Source organism: Myotis nattereri (genome assembly GCF_964212035.1).
Source record: "Myotis nattereri genome assembly, chromosome: 1".
Taxonomy (NCBI): Eukaryota; Metazoa; Chordata; class Mammalia; order Chiroptera; family Vespertilionidae; genus Myotis; species Myotis nattereri.
Genome location: NC_138075.1, coordinates 81,688,876 through 81,712,340, shown reverse-complemented (window position 1 = coordinate 81,712,340; position 23,465 = coordinate 81,688,876). Strand labels below are relative to the sequence as shown.

The window sequence follows — 23,465 nt, the reverse complement described above, 5'->3', positions numbered from 1 at the left end:
CAACCTATTAAGTCCAGCTGAAGAGTGGAGTCACCAAGCTTAAGAGTGAGCTCACCAAGTGGGGAGTTTATGGCAGGATCTATGGGAAATTGTGGATTTTGTATAACTACCACCTCAGTAGGTCCACTGCTATACATTTAGTGGTAAACTGCGCCCACTTTTGGACAGTAGTTGGGAAGAGCAGGACACCAGCAGAAGAAAAAAGACAAACTACAACCTACAGGGAAACTTGGAATCTGTCTGCAACAGCATCCTCCCTCAAAATGACCTTCAGAGAGTAATGGCTGCTGTTTCACATTTACCTTATCAATTTTGCACAGATTCATATTTTTACCAACTCTAAACTGGACTCCTATGCAGAAAGAAATTCTGGAAATACAGTCACCAGGTTAGTCAAGTTAAGTAGCAACATATACTACAGTACCTATCAAACCACTTCTACCTTTCATAATATTGCAAACATATTTTCATTTATAATGTATATTACTGATTCAAATAGGAGTAAGAATGCTAACAAAATTTCTTACAATCTTATTTTTAATGAAGAAGTAAAGGATAAAAATTACTCTTACAATTTCAAAACTTAAAAATTTTTGATTATTTTGAAATTAAAATACTTCTTACTGGTTCAAAAAAAAGCAAAATTTCTATCTATGATTATGTTATCTTGTAAAAACTAATAGTTAATTTCAATCCAATTATTAATTATTTAACAATTTCCATCATCTATAAATTAATTTATAATACATGATTGATCAATAATATATTAGTAGGAGAGCATGTATTTTGTAATCTTTAGGACATAACTACAGAATATTAATTTTATAATTCTAGCATATTAATTTTGCCTCTTGGAGAAAATCTCTTTTTTAAAAAATATATTTTATTGATTTTTTACAGAGAAGAAGGGAGAGGGATAGAGAGCCAGAAACATCGATGAGAGAGAAATATCGATCAGCTGCCTCCTGCATGCCCCCTAGTGGGAGTGTGCCCGCAACCAAGGTACATGCCCTTGACCAGAATTGAACCTGGGACCCCCTGAGTCCGCAGGCCTACGCTCTATCCACTGAGCCAAACCGGTTCAGCGACTCTTGGAGAAAATCTTGTTGAATTTTAGAAATGTCTTATGCTTTCAGTTGACCTTGACTCTTTATTTCTTTGAAAAAGCATAAATATCTGAACTGTTCCTATTGAAACCCACAGAAAGCAATAAACCAAAATATCTAAATTTGATTTCAGAATATAGGTAAATTGTAAAGGTCTCATCATGCACAGACAGCATTTTTGCTACACACACTGTACTCTTTTTTTGTTCAAGTTTGTATTTGTTCAAGAAAAGGTAAAGAAACCCCATGCACCTTGTTGCTCTGTGAATTCTCTAGCCTGCCGATGTCTGAGAAGCTGCCAGAACCTTTGATTTGTTTTGTAATCTTTAAGCTCTTTAAAAGGACCTTAGCATCATGCTTACTTTCTTCAGTTCAGCTACCTATTAAGCATCAGATTTTAATGAATTTCTAACTATACTTTAAAATTACTTTACTCATCCTCCTGCTGTCACAACCTTTATCATGCAATTCTTCCCTTTCCTTATTTGCTCTAGAGTGACATTGAGGATGGACATCAAAATACATTTTTTTTTGTTTTCTATTGGACGCCCTGGACACATAGCACACCTTATAGCATCCTTATGTTGCCTCAAATTCACCAAATTGCCCCCTGTCTGGAAGTCATCACCCAAAAAAAGTAATTTGGTGAGCTGATTTTCTCTCTCACGCACAGTGCATACAAAGCACCTCATTACATCTTGCTATGACCTAGTAAACTGCAGAGATGTGATGGCCACTCAGGAGCCTCTGCACTTCACATTCCTGATTTCTCCACCCTTTTATCTGAATTCCTCTAATGAAAATAGCCTCTCCAATGCAGGAATATTTACGGTATTTCAAATTGGACTCCCTCTTCCCCCGCCGCAACCCCCCACTACTATAACCTACCTGTCAGTTTCATCCTACCATTATCCAACAACCCTCCCTGAAATAACTCTCATAACAAATCTCTTACTCATCCACTGAACCTTTAAAAGAAATCGTTTGAATTTAGTAAGCTCTTTTTATATATTTCTCATCATCTCTGGGAAAGGATTTTATTCATCCATTAATGTCATGACATTTCCAAGATGATGGCAGTTATAGAATTTTTAACATGGGGTAGACTTGGTTTGGGACAAGACAGATGACAAATGGCAAACTTATGATGATACACATTATACAACACAGAATATTAGGGTTTAAGATAGCACATGTGTATGTGCCAAGAAGGTTCAGCAATAGACTACCCCTTAAAATAAAACTATATTAAGAATGAAGCAATGAGAAAACAAGGGCATCTGTTTTTAAGAGAAAAATAAAACAATCATTAAAATTGTAATAGAAACATGATTTATATCAGGCGTTTTGTGCCAAAAAGCAATAATTATGGTAGATTGTATCCACACTGCCTGTACTTAATTTGTGCATGGATAGATATTTTGCATTACACAGTATTATGCAATGGGAGGTCCATAATTTTTCTATGTAGTAAGGAAATAAGGGTTTTATAAGGAAGACCAGTAGAATGGTATATGAAATTATGGAAAGAAATATTCATTTGAAAGACTTTGGTTACTAAAATAGAGAAAGAAAGAAGAATGAGGTAAGACATTGAAAGTTTACTCAAGAAAGGGGCTGACAAATTGGGGGCTTATAACCAGTAAAACATGAAAGAAAACTCACTTTTCTAAAGAGTATTTTGTTTTAATTTCTATGGCGGAAAAAAGAAAAAAAATATTCTTGACTATTGTTTACCCAAGGGTTTACTGATGTTAACTCTACAGTATTCATATAGGGAGCTTATAAAATGCCTATCATCTACTGGCCGAGGAGCAAAACCTCCTCTTCCTAGGATAATAACGCAGGTATCTGCAGTTGACAAAGGTTGGCTGCTGGAATCCTTGCAATGCAGTTTAATTAGATCATTCTGCAAATTACCTGGCCCTTCCCATGTCTATGAGTAAGGCATTCTCAAACAAGAGGTCAAAGTGTTAGTAATTTTCAGCGAATAAGCAGTCTTGGCAACCAAGTGAAAAAGAAAAAGTAAGAAGGAGCGAGCCAAAGGAAAGAATGCCAATGCTATGCTAATCGATTCTGCTCTGTAGCTGGAGATCCTGCCTAAATAATATGAGAGTTAATCAACATTTTCTACCTGGCACAATATAGAAAAATTTTTTTAACATTTTTTCATTGCAGTACAGATATCAAAGCAATGTCTCAGCTATACAGAACATGAATATGTAGTCACCATGGTTATTTAATTTAGCCATCACTCTATTTTTCAACTTTGAAATAAAGGAACATATGCTGTATGATATCAAAGCCAAGGGCTATTTTTAAATTTAATTTAATTTTTTATTTTATTGGGGTGATACTGGTTAACTAAATTATACAGATTGCAGGCGCACATTCTATAACACATCATTTGTACCCTGGGTTGTGTGTTCACTATTCCAAGCAAAGTCTCCAGCCAGTACCATTTATCCTTCCCAGGCTGCCTCCTCCACTTCATTCCCTCCCTCCTCCCGGCAATCACCACACTGTTGTCCCAGTCCTCTTAGAGTTCTTTCTAATTTTTGCCCCTCAATCTCTCTCTCCAGGTGCTTTGCCCATTTTTAAATTGGAGTGTTTGGGGGTTTTTTGGTGTTGGGTTGTGTAAGTTCTTTATAAATCTTGGATATTAATCTCTTATCAGATGTATTATTAGTGAACATATTCTCCCATTGAGTGGGTTGTCTTTTCATTTTATTGACGGTTTCCTGTCATGTACAAAAACTTTTTAGTTTGATGTAGCCTCATTTGTTTATTTTTTCTTTGGTTTCCCTTGCCTGAGGAGAGATATGAGAAAAAATATTGCTATGAGAAACGCCTGAGATATTACTACCTATGTAGTCTTCTAGGACTTTTATGGTTCAAGTCTAACATTTAAGTCTTTACATCATGCGAACTGTAATTTATTAATAAAGATAAAATTTGCAATCTGCTTAAATAAACAGGAAAATCTCCTTTTTACTATTCAAGTTTCTCAATTTTCGCCTGGTAAATTATAATTACAGATAAAGGAATCTTTCTCATAAAGTGACCAAGAGATAGACTGGGAAACAGAACACACCTGAATTAGGTTTTGGGAGAAAACTTGACATTTTTATTCTAATAGTGGCTAGCTGTGAAAGAACTGTTAATGTAGTTAGACAAATATAAATGAGCATATATTATGTTCTAAACAATTTAGTAGTGTTTTATCATATACAATAATGACTAAAGCTAGCTTCTAGATCAGCGGTTCTCAACCTGTGGGTCGCGACCCCTTTAGGGGTCAAACAACCCTTTCACAGGGGTCGCCTAAGACCATCGGAAAAACACATATATCATTTAGCATATTAATCACTATGCTTTAATTATGTTCAATTTGTAACAATTATTTTGGGGGTCACCACAACATGAGGAACTGTATTAAAGGGTCGCGGCATTAGGAAGGTTGAGAACCACTGTTCTAGATGACACTATCGAAGGCTTCTGTCACAGGACCTCTCAAATCGTCCTGCCTTCTTTTCAGTCAGTTCTTCTATTCACAGAGGATTTATCCAGCAAGTTACAAGAGATAGGAACAGATAGTCCCATTGAATTTTACACGTGTTAAGAAAAAATCCTCTAATGTTAGTATCAAAGTATTAATAGAAGCCTTAAAAAGTCATATTGTAAAATCACAAGAGTATTATTTATAGGAAACCAACACTTGCAAAAAGGATATTGTCTAAGCCATGGCCCTTTAGTAAACTGTACACATTTTAATTCTTAGAGTTATTAATCCAAATCTAGCTTTTTTTTGTCAACCCAAACTGAACTATTGTATTTGGGAAAAATATGTTGCCAGTTTTAAAGGGCAGATTTCTATCCAGTAGGAAAAGCCTTTTGCAAGCATTTACTTTGCCAATTGGAAGCTCAGTACCCTTGCCTATGAATAGTGCCACAGCAAGCCCAATTTGTCCAGGATGGGAAAGATAACATTTCAGCTCTCACCTGCTGCAATAGAAAATTCAGAGATGGTCAACATAATCAGGCAAATCTGGCAATTTCTAAAGCAATATATACACCACATCTGAAGAACCCTCATTAGGCTGCCTTTATGTGTGGTGGCTGGATTAGAAGATGGTTGTTTTCCAACTAGCTGCATGGAAAATACGTGTTGACCAGCCATCTATGCAGAACAGATTCATTGTTAAATCCCTAACCCAAACTTTAGAATTTCCAGTTTCAATGCAATTGAGCAAAATCAAGGATACAGCTTATTCTCCCCTAATTTTTCTCTATTTATATCCTCAGCCGGTGACAGGTCTGAGGCACAGGAGTGGGCTCTTACTCAACACATCTGCTCCCCATGTGTTGCTGAGTCACACATACTTCTTTCATTACCAAAAGTAACAAATATTTATTTTCTCCTTGACAGTCCCACAGAGTTGTTGCAGCAGAAGGAAAAACAAGTGAGATTCCATTCAGCTTTGCTCATAAAAAGATCACCACTATTGGTTGCTTGTGCCTCCACTAATAACAGAGTTGTGGAAACCTTAGAATGTGTCCAGAACAGAGCAATGGAAATTATTAGGAAAGAGGATTTATGAATAAAGGTTAAAATAATTCATATGGACTCAGAAATAAAATTATGTGAATTACTGATTAGATCTTGTAGGTAAATATATATATATTTAAAGATTGGCCTACATCTGAGTTTTCTCTAAAGTAAATATTTGTGAACATGAGAGAAGCTTCAGGAGACATCTGAAATCTTTACCCCTCAAATATAATATTTATATTGACCATTAATTTTCATATGAGCTTGGAATTGAATCATGCAGTATTATCTAAAAGTAATTAATGGCATAAATTATATTTTTTCTCATGACAATTTCAAGAGGGCAGAAGTACAAAGCTAGGATTCTTTGTTCTTTCTTCTAATTTTATATTAGTAATTATTTAAATGGCAATTTGCAACTTTGGACTTACACATAAAACCATGTCTGACCTAGAAGACAAGCAATAAAAATGAATAGACAAGTCTACATCATTTCTCTGGATCAGTTTCATAAATGAATCAAACCTATCTTTAGTCTTCTCAAGTCTTGTAAATGAATGCCATTCTGATTTGATTGACTGATCATTGTTTTGCTTCCTTCATAAAGAAGCCCAAAATAATTGCTAGAAAACACTACAAATTTTGAGTTTTAGCAATCATCAATTTTATATTGTCATTTTTTTTAATGAGTGAGTTAAACTGAGGTTTACTTATCTATAATAATAAAAGCATAATATGGATGAAGCCAGGGCTGCAAGAGAAGCCTGGGTTCTGGGTGCTAGAGGGAAGCTGGTGCTGGCAGCGTAGGGAAGGCTTACTCTTGGACAAATTTTGTGCGTTGGGCCTTGTAGTAGAGCTCAGGAAGTATGTCTCAGCGCTGTGGCTGTTGCAATGGTGTGAGCACACTCCACCATGACATGCTTCCTTGGCACACCAGGAAGCAGCAGTGCCCGCCTGAACTAACTCCTAGAGCCACATGCATAGTACCCCAGCCTTTCAGCCATTGGTTGCCTATAGCAATGTGTCTCCCTCTGATTGGTCGCCTATAGCAACGTGTCTCCCTCTGATTGGTCGCCTATAGCAACGTGTCTCCCTCTGATTGGTCCCCTCATGTTATATATACCCCTGTAGTTCCTCAATTAAACAGATCTGCGTCAATGAACCTGGTCCCCGGGGTCGTGCATGCAGACGCCCTAGCGCGTTGGGGCCCCATCGTCCTCACCCCCGAGGGATCCCCTGCTTCATCTGGCGCCCGAACGTGGGGCCCCCGGAATGGCTGGACGGGTGAGCGACCCTCTACAGTAAAATGGGAAACTTTCCCCCTTCGGCGAGAGCGCCACAAGCGCGCGCTCCACGCCTTACTGCAGAGCAGGCAAGTTAAGGTCTCTGAAAAGGAACTCCAAACTCATTGGGAGTATCTATTAAAGTCCAATCTGTAGTTAATCGAGGCCCCCATTTGGGACCCCTCCACTTGGGAGAAGGTCTTGAAAAGGATTCGACCCGCTGAGGTCCACAAGGAAAAACCGTTACCCCCTTCTCTGACATTCCGGCTTCGTCGCATGGAAGCCGTGTCTCCATCCCTCCCTCCACCCTGGGCTCAGCTCCCAAACCATCATGGTTTTGTTACTGTTGGTGGGATTTGCAAAAGGCACCACCAACTCCTCCATTCCACCTCCAACTGTCAAAGGCTCCCTTAAAGGGCTCCAACTCCCGCATTCCACCTCCAACTGTCAACGGCTCCCTCAAAGGGCACCCAGTGCCTTCACTGACGCGGGGAAGCATTACTGTGCAGCAATAATAAAGTCCCCTAAAACTTCCACCAACCCCACTTACCTTAGATACACTTATCAAGGCTCATCACAAGTAGGAGAACTCAGAGCTATAATATACGCCCTTCTCTACTGTCAAAATAGTCCAGTCAATTTATTCTCAGATAGTGCTTACGCGGTGCATACGGCAAAAAATCTAGGGTATTCCACCTTAAGAGTTAAAGATACCCCACTAGATCAGAGCCTCCAACTCCTAAAGGACATCCTAGAGAACTGTAAATAGCCCTGGTATATCCAACACTTACGGTCTCATACTGGCCTACCAGGCCCACTTTCCCTAGGCAACGCAGAAGCAGACAAGCTAGTTCTTACCCTACAACCCATAGAAGAGGCCAGACTCCTACACACCAAATTTCATATGTCAGCCTCCTCTCTCCAAAAGCTCTTCCCCCATCTTCCCCTAGCTCAGTGAAAGCACCTCATACGTGCTTGCCGATCCTGCGGCCCTCTACTACCCCTCGGGCCTTTACAACCCAGAGGGGCCAATCCCCGAGGACTACAGCCCAATGCCATATGGCAAGCAGATGTCACGCATGTCCCAGCATTTGGCAAATTGAAATATGTCCACACAGTCATGGATACTTGCTCAGGAGCTACGTTCGCCCAGGCCCAAACAGGGGGAAAAGCCAAGCATAGCATTGCCACCTTCAAGGCTGCCTTTCTCATCCTTGGATTCCCGTGGGAGTTAAAAACAGACAATGGACCATGCTACACCAGCACCCTATTTCAAGACTTCTTAAAATCACACGACATCAAGAATACCATGGGCATCCCCTATAACCCCCAGGGACAGGCAATTATTGAAAGACTACACAGGGAACTCAAGGCCCAACTGATTAAAGAAAAAGGGGGAGTGATAAGGAGAAATCCTCATACACTGCTAACCCAAGCCTTAACTACCCTCAATTATTTTCATTTTGATGAGCATGGATTAACCCCTATGTATAAACATTGGGGAGGACTCCGGGACATACCAATACCTCTTCCTTTGGTCCGCTGGAGAGACCCACTCACCGGAGCCTGGAAAGGCCCCGACCCACTCTTAACCCAGGGGAGAGGGTTTGCTTGTATTTTTCCAGAAGGCGACAAAAGTCCCGCGTGGATCCCTGCTCGTGGCGTCAAACCCTACACCACCAGCGATGAGCCGTAGATCGCCACCATCGCTCCCCGTGGAGGAAATGGAGGACCTGACCATAGAAGAGAACCAGCCCCGACGGCGGAGACGACCTAGACACCGACGGGCTCACCCCATCACCTGGGGTGACATCAAGGCTCTACAAGACCAAGCCGCGCGCATGGCGCCAGAGGGGAACCCGTCGGCAGGAACATTATTCTTATTAATGTGTGCCATCATCACCGCTAATAGCACGGGGGCGCACAGATAAGGACTGTGGACTGTGATACCTCACCCTGGCATTCTCATGCCAGTTAGTTCCCAGTTTCCAGTGGCACGTGCCTCTGCTACTCCTTTTACCCGTCTGTAAGGCCACCCTTCTATCTCCTTCTGAGTAGTGACAACTCCTTTGCTTTGGCGCTAATTAGAAAGGAAGGGGGAGATGTAGTAGAGCTCAGGAAGTATGTCTCAGCGCTGTGGCTGTTGCAATGGTGTGAGCACACTCCACCATGACATGCTTCCTTGGCACACCAGGAAGTAGCAGTGCCCGCCTGAACTAACTCCTAGAGCCACATGCATAGTACCCCAGCCTTTCAGCCATTGGTTGCCTATAGCAATGTGTCTCCCTCTGATTGGTCGCCTATAGCAACGTGTCTCCCTCTGATTGGTCGCCTATAGCAACGTGTCTCCCTCTGATTGGTCCCCTCATGTTATATATACCCCTGTAGTTCCTCAATTAAACGGATCTGCGTCAATGAACCTGGTCCCCGGGGTCTTGCACGCAGACGCCCTAGCACGTTGGGGCCCCGTCGTCCTCACCCCCGAGGGACCCCCTGCTTCAGGGCCTCTAGTTAACTATAAAAGCTCTGGAGATAAAATTTCACAAATCATGCTGTTGCCATCTTATCTTGTTACTGTCTCTCAAAAAGAGACAACACATCTAATTCACTCTCATTAAAGATATTTGCTTAGAAAGGAAATTTTATGAACTAAGAAGATTGACTTCATACTGTGACAGGGAATTTGCCTTATCTCCAGACAGGCTTATTTGCTATCTTAATTGCCTATGTGTGAAATCACAAACTTTCACAGAATAGGCCCTACAAAGGCATATTTGTTGCCATAATGAACACTTTCCTTACATAATCTTGTAATGGGCTTAACACAGTTACAAATACTTAGGGAAAAATCTTTCTATTATGGCAGCCTAAATCAAAAAGAATGTTAGCAGACGTGAACATCAGCTGCTGCTTTGTGACCTTGATTACGTTTAGATCACCTACATTCCCCTTGCCTCAGAAGAACCCACATTATGCTAATGATCCTACTTCCCAAAATATCTAACCTTCTCATATCTAGTTAAGCTACTGCTACACCAAAAGCATAGCTCACCCAAATGCTCAGGTGCTTACAGAAAATGCATCCTTGCCAATAAGTCATTTTGGCTTGCCACTGCAAGTGTTCATGCATAAAACATACAAACTAGTACAAGAATTTCCATGAAAGTATGTGCTCCTGAATATTTTTCATAACTTTAAAACCATGTATTTTAAATTGTACACCCAATGTAACATAGGCTGTGTTAAAATATACTTAAAATATTGAAGAATTATTTTCTACCGATGATTTAACTAATGCAACCTCTGTGTTTATCTTTCAAAAAAATATGACATAAAATTTTTAAATTCCATTTACTTCTATATGTAAAACCCATCTTTTCTGCTTAAATGTAAATCCTCTGAGGAATAGGACATTCAATCTGAAAATCTAATCTGTTTCCTAGTCTTAAAAATCATTTGACAGCTCTCCAAATGCAAAGTACACATACATTTTGAAAGTTAACCTTCAGGGAATATAAATAGAATAGAGAGAAGCACCTTGCTGTCTCATTATGTGTGGGAATGGCATAAATTGATTCAACATCTATTAAGATTTATCTTTCAAAACTAATACTCTGCAGTTCGAAGGTTAGTGAGATAGGTTCTCTTCACAACTTGACATGTTTTATCATATCTCAAAAGTGTCTTAAGAATTCACATATTATCTGATGTTTATCTAGGTTATTGGCCTTTTCCATTCATAGCCAATCCAAACTATTTCTTGTCAGAAAAAAAATTGATAAAACCTAAATAGCATTCAAGAATCATTTTCCAGTAATGTGAATATCCCAATGGCCATGCAGTAATAAATTTTTGAAAACTGTTGTATTTAAAAGAAAAAAATGCCTGTCATCAGAGACAGGCTTTCTCAGTAGCCAGCTAGGTACTAAGAAATATTTAACTCTAGGTTAAATAGTGTCTTTAAATATGTCAATTCAAGAAATACAATGTGGACAGAAAAGTCATTATGGAATGAGTATGACAATAAAGGCAGCCAATGTGGATAACCAAGGTCCCAAATATTTTGGTCTAGAGCAGTGATGGCGAACCTATGAAGCACGTGTCAGAAGTGACATGCGAACTCATTTTTTTGGTTGATTTTTCTTTGTTAAATGGCATTTAAATATATAAAATAAATATCAAGAATATAAGTCTTTGTTTTACTATGATTGCAAATATCAAAAAATTTCTATATGTGACACAGCACCAGAGTTAAGTTAGGGTTTTTCAAAATGCTGACACGCCAAGCTCAAAAGGTTCGCCATCACTGCTCTAGAGTGTAGGGAAAGGCTATAGGGTTAAGCCTAGGATTGACCTGTTGGCAAATCCACAAACAAGTCCCAGATTAGAAAGCACAGCCCTCTTAACATAATTAGGCTTGACCTTATGATGCTCACTAGATCTTATCTGGGTAGCTAATGGGCTGAAGGAGATGCAGCAAGTGCTGCCAAAACAAGTGAAACTCACAAGAATGTTGTAACTATGGTGACCACTACCTTGTTTACCTCTGGCTATAAAGTAAAGGCTCAGCTTGCCTCTGGATCTCTCTCTGTGGCCTCAGCCAGGCACAGGAAGATCCACCCAGCTTATTCTCTTTGTCTGTCTTTTCTACATCCTTTGCCGCCCCATCTCAGGCTCACTGAACCCTTGGCTGTGCTGGCCTGCTACACTAAAGTAGAATTTCGGCCGAATTTCAATATTATAATTCCAGCGTTCTATTAAATTTTGCAATCATAAATAGATAAAAATGATAACAGATTACCTTTTCCCCTAAAGAAACATCCATATACAACTGGCCAGATGTATCTGTAGGTTCTGTATTTGCAGATCCAACTAACCAAGTGTCAAAAGTCTTTTTCTTTTTAAATGTTGCGTTATTACTGACATTTACTATGTAGTTAAGCCTACGATTATTTAATATATACTAAACATGCAAAGACTTTTTCTTGTCATTATTCCATAAACAATACAGTATAACATTTATTTACATAAGATTTACATTGTCTTGAGCAATATACATAATCTAGAGATAATTTAAAGTATACGGACTTAAGTATCCTAAGTATAGTATCAGCAGGGAGTCCTGGAATCAATCCTCTGCAGCTACTGTGGGACAACTGTAATTATTTTTTGTCTCAAGTGAAAGAAATTCTGATAAATGGTGAATACCTGAAAAAAAAAAAAAACCAAACATGTGGAAGAAAAATGTGATTCTTTAACTTTATCCCTGTTATATCCAAAGAAATGAAATTGATAATAAAACCCTTGGTCATCTATGCCTTCATAAAAGGCAGGGGAAAACATTCATTAGGAGGTTAATTATCACCTCAGAACTCAGAAATGTCTTGTTTATTTGTGTTTGTGACCAAGTTGCCCCTCCCTACACCCTGGTGTATGGCCTCGTTTTCACTTGTATATTTTTCACACTGTAAATTTCTTGTACAAACCGAAAGAAAAAAAATTAAATTTTTTTTTTGATTTTTAAAAAACAACAACAAAAAAACCCAGGAAGTGGTTGTGATACTAATATTTTCTAAATGTCATAGAAACTTAGAAACAAATACTCTCTTCCAGAGATTTTTGAGTTTTCATTCATTAAAGTAATCCAGATTTTGTAATGATTTCATTATTTTTATCCTTAAACATTATCCATTCCTTCTTCCAGAGAATGATGAATGCTGCTCAGAGATGAGTTCTTGAAACCTTGCGTCAATCTAAATAGAGGAGTGTGTCTAGCTGACCCAGTGAGTAAGGACACTGCAGTCAGCCACAACATGGGCTCAAGAGATCAATTTCCTGTCTTCAAAAATATACATATTCCTGATGTTCACTGCAGGTACCACAATCAAACATTAGGGAGAGAGACTTAAACAATTTTCTAAGAAATAAGGTTTTTGTTAGCAGCCATTTGAGATTATAAAGGGATGTTCTTAGGAAAAACACCATCTGGTTAAAATAATGAAACAATTTTATAAATAAAAAATGTCAAAAAAGATCTTTTAGTTGGCTCTTCTAAGTATCCAAAAAATATCTATGTCTAGATTACTAACCAATATACATCTACAGTAAAAGTATTATATAGAATTATGCTAAATCAGGCCTATAGGTAATGTATTTATATATTACATGCCTATCCAGTTATTCTTTTCCAGTATCTCTTATGTAATATTCTTTTGAAATGTATTCAAGGGTTAAAATATTTTCAAAAGAAAGACCTAATAAATAAGAGAGTAAACTCTAATAGCAAGAGCTCCATTTTAGTTACTTTTCTATTGGTCAGGGAAAACTTATAAACATGTGTATTTAAATAAGCCATTTGGCAAATATAGTAAAAATGACTGAGGTATTTGTAATCCCTTACTTAAGGAGTATAAGAGTTTAGAAATGGAAGAGAAGAAGTGAAAAAAATGGAGAAGGTTGGGATTTTTAGAAGGACTTAGAGCTAGTAAATTATGTGCCAAATTTTTACTCTGGAAAAAGTAAATCTCATAATATTTTTAGCAATTCTATATCCAAACATCTGATCAAAGTTGAACCTTGAAGTGGGTAGATGAAATTAGGGTATGAAACCACAAGAAAGAAATTCAAAGATAAGAAACTTGATATGTTAATGTAATTCATCTAAAAACTTAGTCATGTTGAGACCCCAATTCAGTAAGAAATGTTAGCTCTGCTTAGTTAAGAGAATGTTAGTGCATTCTAACAGATAAGAAAATCAAGGCTCACCCAAGATCCTAAAGTAATAAAAGGCAGAATTGAGATTTTGGGCATGCACTATTATAATTAGAAATCAAGTGGGGTCCCATGATAGAAATCTAGTCTTCCTCTGTACCTTGCAGTTTAGTATAGAAAATGGGTAATCATTAAATGCTGATGGACAAAAATACCTAGGGTCCCCAGAAACACCATTTGAACATCAAGGAAATTAAAAGATTTATCCAAATCTTTAACCATATCTCCTCCATAACTCATATAACATAAGATTTTGTTTTTTTCTTTGTATGAAACACTACTTTCAGAAAAGTTAAATAACAAAAAAGAAACCTTTCAGATTACTGGCCTAAGCATGTAATAATATACCCTCATGAAACTCACCCTTGATGACTAACCTTCTGTCCACTTCCCCAATGTATTTCAACTGGAACAAAATCTAAAAGCATTCATAGTATGTCAAATTAAGGGACTCTATTTTTAAAGCTAGGAAGAGGCATATCTGTTCCTTGGTGGCTTTATGATAAGTTGACTTGAAAAAATTAATTTTCTTTTTTGTTAAGGTTCTACCATTAAAAAAAATGTACCTTTTAATAACTGAGATAACAAAGGGATGAGAAGAAAATATAGGAAAATATAGTGACATTCTGTATTTTTATTTGTTACATGTAGCAATCCAATTCACTAGAGGAAAATGTAAACTCTTCAGGAAATGTAGTGGTGAGTATTCAAGGTAATTTGTATTTTTATATAGATATCACAGATGTTAAGTGCATGCCCAATAGATAATAATCTATTTAGGAAATAAACATCAGCCTATTTTTTAAATATTTATATGTTTCACTTTATGCCTAACTATTCTCACAGAGCTAAAATAATTTATACAGCTACAAACATGCAAACTTTACCCATGGATGTAATTCAAGCAAGTGCAAGTATCACCTGTCAGTTGGCTGTTATGAAAACAAATTATAATTAATTAAAACAAACTTAAATTAATTCAATTTCTTTAAAATTCTCTGCAAATACAGTACAGCTCTTTGAGAAATAAAAACTAATTTGACTTCCATTACTCCTAATTAGCATTTGTTAATAAGGCAAGAAGTTTTATACAAGCTGTAGCATATGCTTTTAAGAGTGGAAAAATTGAGTATTATTGAATTTAAAACAAAATTAGTTAAGCTTAGGTGACTTGCCTAAAATGACCCACAATGGCCACTCTAGAATGTAATCTTACTGAAGAAAAAAATGTCTTTTTGTTCCCAAATATCCCACCCCAAGGACTGTCAAACTGTAAATTGATATTCCATGATAGCTTGAATATCTTCTTTTTATATAAGAAATCAACATGTAATAGAAAAAGTTTTGTCAGCTCCTTCAATTTAGCAGATTGAAGGAGCTGACAAAAGTATAAAAGGTCTTCTATACTTTCAGATAATAATGGAAAAGGAGAGTCATTTATGCCTAATACCTGGTTAGATTTTAATTCCCATTTTACATTTATTTTGGGCAAAGGAAACGACTTAAACACCCTGTGCGAATGCACGGGATTGTCAGATTCCCCTCCTCCAAATGTTGCAATCACAGCATTCAGGAAGCTGTGCTTACCACTTTTGTTGCTCAGTCACATAATTCTTCCTCTCTTTTCTTGTTCAAAGGCGTTTGAAATCCTCTTCCTTAACACATTTTCCCATGACTAAGAAATACAAAAGAAAGAAAGTTAATCTCTCTGCCCCTAGTGTTGCTCTTGCTAGCACATTTCTCCCATGCAGTAAAACCACCCCTGGATTAGTGCTTGTAGCACTTACCTATCAGCACTTGCATAAAGTGAGCTATACACTCATGCAAAATAGATGCTGACTTTTTAGACTGAAGAACCACGTTGAGCCTGGACATTAAATCTAAATAGAGCTTTGTGCAACAAACACATTTTACAATATCAGGATTCATGTCACTTTATTGCCCCATCAAGATATGAGAAAGAAGACCACAGCATAAATTAGGAAGTTATTATTTGAAAGATGATCCTTTGATTCAACTTCGGTGAATTAAAAAAATAAATTAAAATACATTTCAGCAGGGACATGGCATCTGGTCTATGAAAATCCTCACCAAAAAAAATTATTTCAAGGATCTCATTTCAATCTCTTCAACATTAAATATTTTATCTGCATATTTTAACAAACATGAGCCCTATCATAATTTCTATAAATTTACATCAATCTTAAATTGGACATTATTAGAACAATTATATGTTTTTGGCTTAGTATTTAGATACAGAACTAAGGCATCAAATGACAGAACTAAGTCACATTCTTATAAATATATTATAGCTCAAATCTTCCTAAAATCAACAGAAAGGAAAGACCACATTATTGATATTCATGTTAATTTTGTTCTAATTTCCAAAGCTATTCGTTTTATTTGTTAATAATTCTTTGGCTAACGGGTTTAGTCAAATAAAGTAAGTTTATAATAGTTCTCTCAGTTATGTACTTAACACTACTTAAGAAAAAAGTATGCTAACTTGAGGATAGGATAGTAAACTGAAAAACAATAATGGAATTGCTACATTTTCTTCCCTGTTTTGACCATTAAAAGAAAAACCTCTCTTCACACTGCTCTGGATATTAACTAGTAGTCTGGTATATATTACATCATAAAACAGTTAATATTTTTGCGCTTCCTCTCATGTTATTTTCTACTTGACCTTAGTAACTAGCCCATGTCCTTATGAATAGGTAAAGAAAATATCCACCTGGTTAATAAGAAGATTGAAATTTGGTGACTTCTAGACAAGAACTTTTAATTTTCTCTGTTATTATATCTTATAAAACCTGGGAACATTGCAAAAATAAACATTTTATTTCAGTTGGTTTTGGGTAGGACCAGTAATTGCACATTTCCAGTGATCTCCTTGGAGATATCAATGCTGCTTTTAATTGGACCACGCTTTTAATTATAAGGTTCTACTCACATTAGGAAAATATTCAATTTTAATTTCATTAAATTTTTACTGGATATAATGTTTATAGAGTCATATAATATTAACCCACAACAACAACAGTATCCGAAAAGAAAAAAATCATACAAAGGAAAATATAATAACTTCAGTGTTTGTCAAATGCTTTTTTATATACTTTGAACATGTTCTGCATATCCTAACTGTGCACCTACTTCAATAGCCAAGACTTTTCACCTACACTAATACTTTCTCAACCACAGATTTCCTTGCATCTTGCTCATTTATTTATTTTTATGTTTTCATTGTCCACAAGTACTCTCAGTAGCTCAGCAAGAGCTCCTCTCTCAATTCACAGCCATGTGCTGCTTAAGTAATAGCAATACCCCTTTGTAAAATTCAAAAAATGAGCATTTTTAAAAGCATCTCTCCTGAGTTCTTACCAAAAGGTGCCACTTCTTTCAGATCATTGTTGAAACCTGACTTGGAGAAATATTTGCCTGATTTCATGCAGTGTATTCATTCAACTTTGCCACAATGTTATCCATTAAGATTACTTTTCAAAAAGGAAAAATTATTGGAAATCATAGTCTAACAATTCCACCTGAATAAATTATATTGTTTAAAAAAAAATCAAAGTTTTATCATTGTTACATGCATCTATGTGTACTGGCATACAATACACACTAAACTTACGGATATGGAGAGCTTAAAGAGTAGAATGAGAAAATTAAACTATTAATGGCAGAAATGTATAATAGAAGATTATACAGCCCTAGTATTTCCTAAATAATATTTCCTTGTATCTGAAAGTAATACTATTTGGAGGTAAATATGGAAAAATGGTTAAAGATGTGTATATTGAAATAAGAGAGTCTGAGTTTGAATTCTAGTTCTATTATTCAGTAGCCATCTGACATAGGACACGTAACCATCCTGATTCTCAGTTTCTTCACAATACTTTCTGCTTCAAAAAAGTGTATTAGCTTTTGGTTCGCAGCAAAAAAAAAAAAAAAAAATCACATAAGCATAAAACATTAAGCATTATTTTCTCACTGATAGGTCTATAGCAGTGGTTCTCAACCTTCCTAACGCCGTAATCCTTTAATACAGTTCCTCATGTTGTGGTGACCCCCAATTTCATTATTACAAAATTGAACATAATTGAAGCATAGTGATTAATCACAAAAACAATATGCAATTATATATGTGTTTTCTGATGGTCTTAGGCGACCCCTGTGAAAGGGTCATTCGACCCCCAAAGGGGTCGCGACCCACAGGTTGAGAACCGCTGGTCTATAGGTTTACAGGTAGGACAAAGAAGTCAATTTGTGGATTAAATACAGGTCAGTTCCATGTGTCTTATGCTGGGGCCAGGAGTGGACGGGCAGTGGCTACCTGGCTACAAGTATTCCTTATAGTGGAGTTCTGAAATTTTCAGAGTGTTAAGCAGTAAGATGTGCTGCTTCTTCAAAATTCTATACAATAACAATATCACCTTAGCTCACATTTTGTTGGCCAAACCAAATCATATTCCAGGCCCAACTTCAAGAAGATGTGGAGGGAAACTCTTTCCCAATCAGTGGTAAGCAGAGAGGCAATGACAATTATCTGAACAATAATCTAACCTGCCCCAATAGCTCGTGAGCATTTTATAACACACTTCAGATGCTGAGAAACTGGGATACAATAAGTACTAAGCAAATGCTTAGAAAAAAAGAGATTTAGAGGAACACTGAGCAGAACCTCGATGACTATTCACCAGCCATTTTCCTTTGGCTCTTGAATACACCGCTCAACCACATTTGCCAGTTTCCCTTGCATTTAGTACAGCCATTGGTCTGAGTTCTGGCCAATGGAGAGTGGAACAAAGCAATTGCTAGACCTCAGTCTGGCTCACACAAAAAAATCTCCCCAACAATCCTCCATGAAGCTTGAAGCAGAGGTCCAGAGAAAGACCCACAGGTTCTAGACAAGGGTGTCCAGCAGAATTTTTCTGATGATGAGAGTGTTCTCTATCTGCATTCGCTAATAGTTCATAACCAAATGTAACCATTGAGCACTGCAGCTGAGGAGCTGAATTTTTCATTTTACTAGTAGTCCATTTAAATTTAATGACTACCATACTGAACTCTGCAGTTCTAGAAAGGACAAATATTCTAGATAGTATGAGCCCGCAAGGTTGCACACCAATCATCTGAGTGAGCTGTGACATAAGCAAGAAGTAAAATTTTACCTTGTTACACAACTGGGATTTGGAGATGGTTTGATGGAGCTGTTAATCTATTCTATCAGGAACTATATGTAATAGAGTTAAGCATACAGGTTTTACCTAATTTCAGATTCCTAAAGTTATTAGGGGTTTCTATTTTGTCGCCATTAGTTCAGAATCATCTAAAGCAGTGGTTCTCAACCTTCCTAATTCCGCGACCCTTTAATACAGTTCCTCATGTTGTGGTGACCCCCAACTATAAAATTATTTTCGTTGCTACTTCATAACTGTAATTTTGCTACTGTTATGAATCATAATGTAAATGTCTGATATGCAGGATGTATTTTCATTATTACAAATTGAACATAATTAAAGCATAGTGATTAATCATAAAAACAGTATGTAATTATATATGTTTTCCGATGGTCTTAGGCAACCCCTGTGAAAGGGTCATTCGACCCCCAAAGGGGTCGCGACACACAGGTTGAGAACCGCTGATCTAAAATGAAAGAGGAAGGGGTAAGAAACCCATATCAGCATCTTGATTGCTAAACTCCTTCCCTCAGCTCTGAAGATGTTTCTCTCTAGGCTAGGGAGGGTTCTAGGAAAGAACTGTTTTTGCACAATCATGTATTTTTTCCCCTAATTTTGTTGTCTTATACACACCTACATTGTATCCTTTAAAATACGAAAGGCGCGATTGTTAGGTCTGTGGTTATGTTCTGTTATTCTGAGATTATTCCCCCCTAAACAATGGTGCTTCTTGTGTAACTACCTAGAGTGAGAAACAATAGTGCCTTAATGTATAAGGACACGATATTTAATGCTTTACATTTTTTCAATATTAGTCTTCAACAGTAGTGAGTTAATTTTCTGAACTTAAACATTTAACTAATGACAGTTTAGTGAGTATTCACCCTTGTGTTACTTGCCTATAAAATTTCTTAAAGGAAATAGTTTGAGTTTGCTTCTTGCAGGATTTTCCTTTTGCTTATATAGAAAACAGCATCACAGATTTAAAACTTATTAATGGAAAATTTATGCTATAATATAAGTAAATATGGGTTATCAGAATTTACTGTTAAATATAATTGATGTGTTTAATTTATAGAATGGAAAGGGTTTGAGATCATAAATGAGGAGTCTTATTATTTTTCCAAGATTATCAATGGTATTTATTCATGAATAACCACTCATTCAAATATTTAAGTGAATCTGAGACTTATTCAAAATATTGCAGCCAAAGCAATTATCAAAGCTGTTTCATACCAATTATGATTTTATAGACAAGCTAGCACAAGCCATTGTGCTCCTTGCCATACAGAATTAAAAAATTGGAGACAAAATCATCTCCTGAATTTATAATAAAAGTAATATAGTACATAGCAATGAGTAGTTAGAATTTTGTTGATTTATACTTTTCAAGGTGGCTTTTAAACTCACGCTGTTCATCTCCCTCAAGTAACTCTGTGAGGATGCACAATGGTGTTTTCTCATTTAAGTGAAGCAGTGAGACTCTGAGGAGGTAAATTATTTACTTCATATCACAAGTCATAGATATTCAAAAGTAGAGCTAGAATTATATGACTTGAATATAATACAATGGTTTCTCCACCTCAGAATTACAGTAACAAAATCTGAATGAGAGTTTTACTGTACTTAGGAATGGGTTCCACATATTAACAGCACAACTTAAGCACTATTATAAAAGCTGTGATGGGGCTCATCCTACATAATAAAGAGTGAATATGCAAATTAACTGTCACTCCAAGACAAATATGGCAGCGCTCATAGCGGCTGGGCAGGAGGCTGGCATTGTCTCCCGGGCAACGAGGTGGATGATTTGCCCGCTGTATCTGCCTCCCAGGGGCGAGCCTCCGCCATAGCTCCTACACACGATTCCAACCACTGAGGAAAGGTCAGACCCCAGGGCCACCATCTCTGCCAAGAACCAGGAGGCAGCTGCCACGAGTCCCAGGTGAGAGCACGGCTCTGCCTCCTGCTTTTCAGACCCATCAGGACATAGGAGCAGAGCCTGGCCTTCACCGTCTCTCTGGAAACAGCCTCCCAGGGCAGGTGAGCGGACTGGAGGTAATGCCTCGGGCTCCGCCCCTTCCAGCAGGCGGGGAAGAGGCAGCTGGGCTCCTCCTCCCTATCCCCTCCCTTTCTAACCATGGGCCTCACTGGGAACTTAACTTTCTTTGTTAAACATGGGAATTCTGGACAACGATTGTCTGTCCTCTGCAAACCCAGCGGGAGAACATGTCCAGGGCCAGGCAGTGACTGTGCACAAGCACACACCTTTCTTCCCGTGGGAGATGGACGGCTGCTCAGAGAACTCTGTGCAACAGCAGGGATCCGCTGAGGAGTTCCCAGGCATCCAGCGAGGAGTCTGCCTGTGAAGAGGTTCCTGGAGAAGGGTGTCTCTCTGCCACAGGTGCTCCCGGCCAACCCCTCTGACACCCCCAATGGCGAGGTTTCCCACGGAATCCGCAATGCAGGATGAGACCTGCATTTCCTCACCACCGAGCTCTCTGAGAAACTAAGAAAGAGGCTTCCAAGGCTGTGACTGTGAGCGCTTCACGCAAACCCACACGACCGCCTCCCCAGCCAGCACCCAGCGCCTGCTATCACCCAGGGGTCTTCCACGTTCCGTTCACCCAAACCTATGACAGCTCTCCTCCATTGCTGTGAGCTTAGGGGACCGTGATGGAAGAAGGCACCATGACTGCTCCAGGGACGCAACAGCGGGGCGACTCAGGGTGCAGAGAACTGGCCGCATTCCCAATGCCCGGATCTGGTTACTGCGTGGTATCAAGGCTCCAACTCCCCAGGCTGTGCCTTCCCTGTAAGCTACACACAGTCCTGATGGGCACCACACTCCTGGGCAGTACAGAGTAGATGCATGAAACCGCCCAGCCCAGGAACAAGCCAGTCTCAGGCAGCTGGTCATGAACTGGCCACTACAAGGATGGCCCTGCTGGCTGTCCCTGCACTCAGTTGCCTGCCGAGGTCCTGACCCTATGGTTTGGTTCACTCCTCTTCCTCCCCAGCCCCTCTAGAGACCCGAACTTGTACATATATAATCATCTGAAGAAAGAATGATTCAAAAATTTCCAAATTTGGCAAAATATAGTAAAAAGTATAAACCCACAGATCAGAGAAGCTCAATGAATGGCAAGCACAGGACATAAAGAAAGCTACATCAAGACACATAAAAATCACATTGCTCAACACCAATGATGAAATAAAAAGCTTTTGAGTAGTCAGAAGAAAAGATACACACTATACACAGGAATAAACATAAGGATTACAAAAGATTTCTCATCAGAAACAGTGTAAGGGAGAAGATAGAGCAACATCATTAAAGTACTCACAAGGGGGGAAAAATCCTCTCAATTTATAATTCTAGACTGAGTGAAAATATTTTTTAAAATAGTTAAAATATATTTTTCATATATAAATGATTGAATTTTTTTTATCACTAGCAGATTTGTAGTGTAAGAAATGTTAAAAGAAGTCCTGCAAGCAGAAATAAAATTTTGCCAGACAGAAATAATGATCTATGCCAAGAAATGGAAAACACCAAAGACAGTAAATGCATAGGAAAACATATAATAGAAGTTTCTTATTATTTACATATATTTAAAGATACTTAACTATTTAAGCAAATAATAATGTCATGTTAGTTTTATAACATCTGTGAGAGTAAAACACATGACACCAATAGCACAAATAATGCCCAGGAAAAATGAAATTTTGTTATAGTGAAGTTTCTATACAAGATGTGGAGTGGTATAATATCCACTTGAAGATAGACCGTGACAAGTTAAAATCCCATATAATAAAGAGCTAATATACAAATAGTCATCACACCCTCATGCCATCAGGCCATAACAGCTCAGACACTCGACACTGGGAGAGAGGAATGGGGCCCAGCCAGGCTGCGGCCCGGGAGAGGGACAAGCCACCCGCCACAGGGTCCCAGGTGCCAGCAGCTGCGCCTGCGCCTCTGGCCCAGCCTATGGCTGGCCAGAGGGAGGGAACCCCAGGTCCCAGGTGCGGGGCGAGGCAGAGGCAGTTAGGGGCAATCAGGCCAGCAGAGGAGCAGTTAGGGATGATCAGGCCAGTAGGGGAGCAGTTAGGGGCGATCAGACAGGCAGGCAAAGGTGGTTAGGGGTGATCAGGCAGGCAGGCTGGTGAGCGGTTAGGAGCCAGCGGTACCAGATTGCAAGAGGGATGTCCAACTGCCGGTCCAACTTCCTAAACTGGAAGTCGGACATACCCGAAGGTGTCTCTGATTGGAGAGGGTGCAGGCTGGGCTGAGGGAAACCCCCCTTCTGTGCATGAATACCGTGCACTGGGCCAGTAGTAGATTATAATTTGCTAGGACTTTAATAGATAGCTGTATTTTCTAAGAAATATGTTATTCTAGAATATTTTAAATAAGCAGTTTGTTTTAATAATATACCCAATCTTATTTACACTACTAAAATGCTTACTAAACTAATCTATTTTTATTATTGTGCAAAGATAAAACATATGCCTACTTTTTTTCTGAAATAGTCAAGTTAGTCAAATCATGATTAATTAGGATTTA

The 23,465-nt window shown here is 38.2% G+C and overlaps 1 long non-coding RNA gene across 1 annotated transcript in view; it reads right to left on the bottom strand.

Annotated features, from left to right (window-relative positions):
• LOC308526573 overlaps positions 1–23,465 on the bottom strand; it is a 667,011-nt gene that overhangs the window by 417,548 nt on the left and 225,998 nt on the right. The window contains exon 7 of the long non-coding RNA XR_013996560.1: positions 15,300–15,387. This is a non-coding gene — a long non-coding RNA (uncharacterized lncRNA). The remainder of the gene's footprint in view (positions 1–15,299; positions 15,388–23,465) is intronic.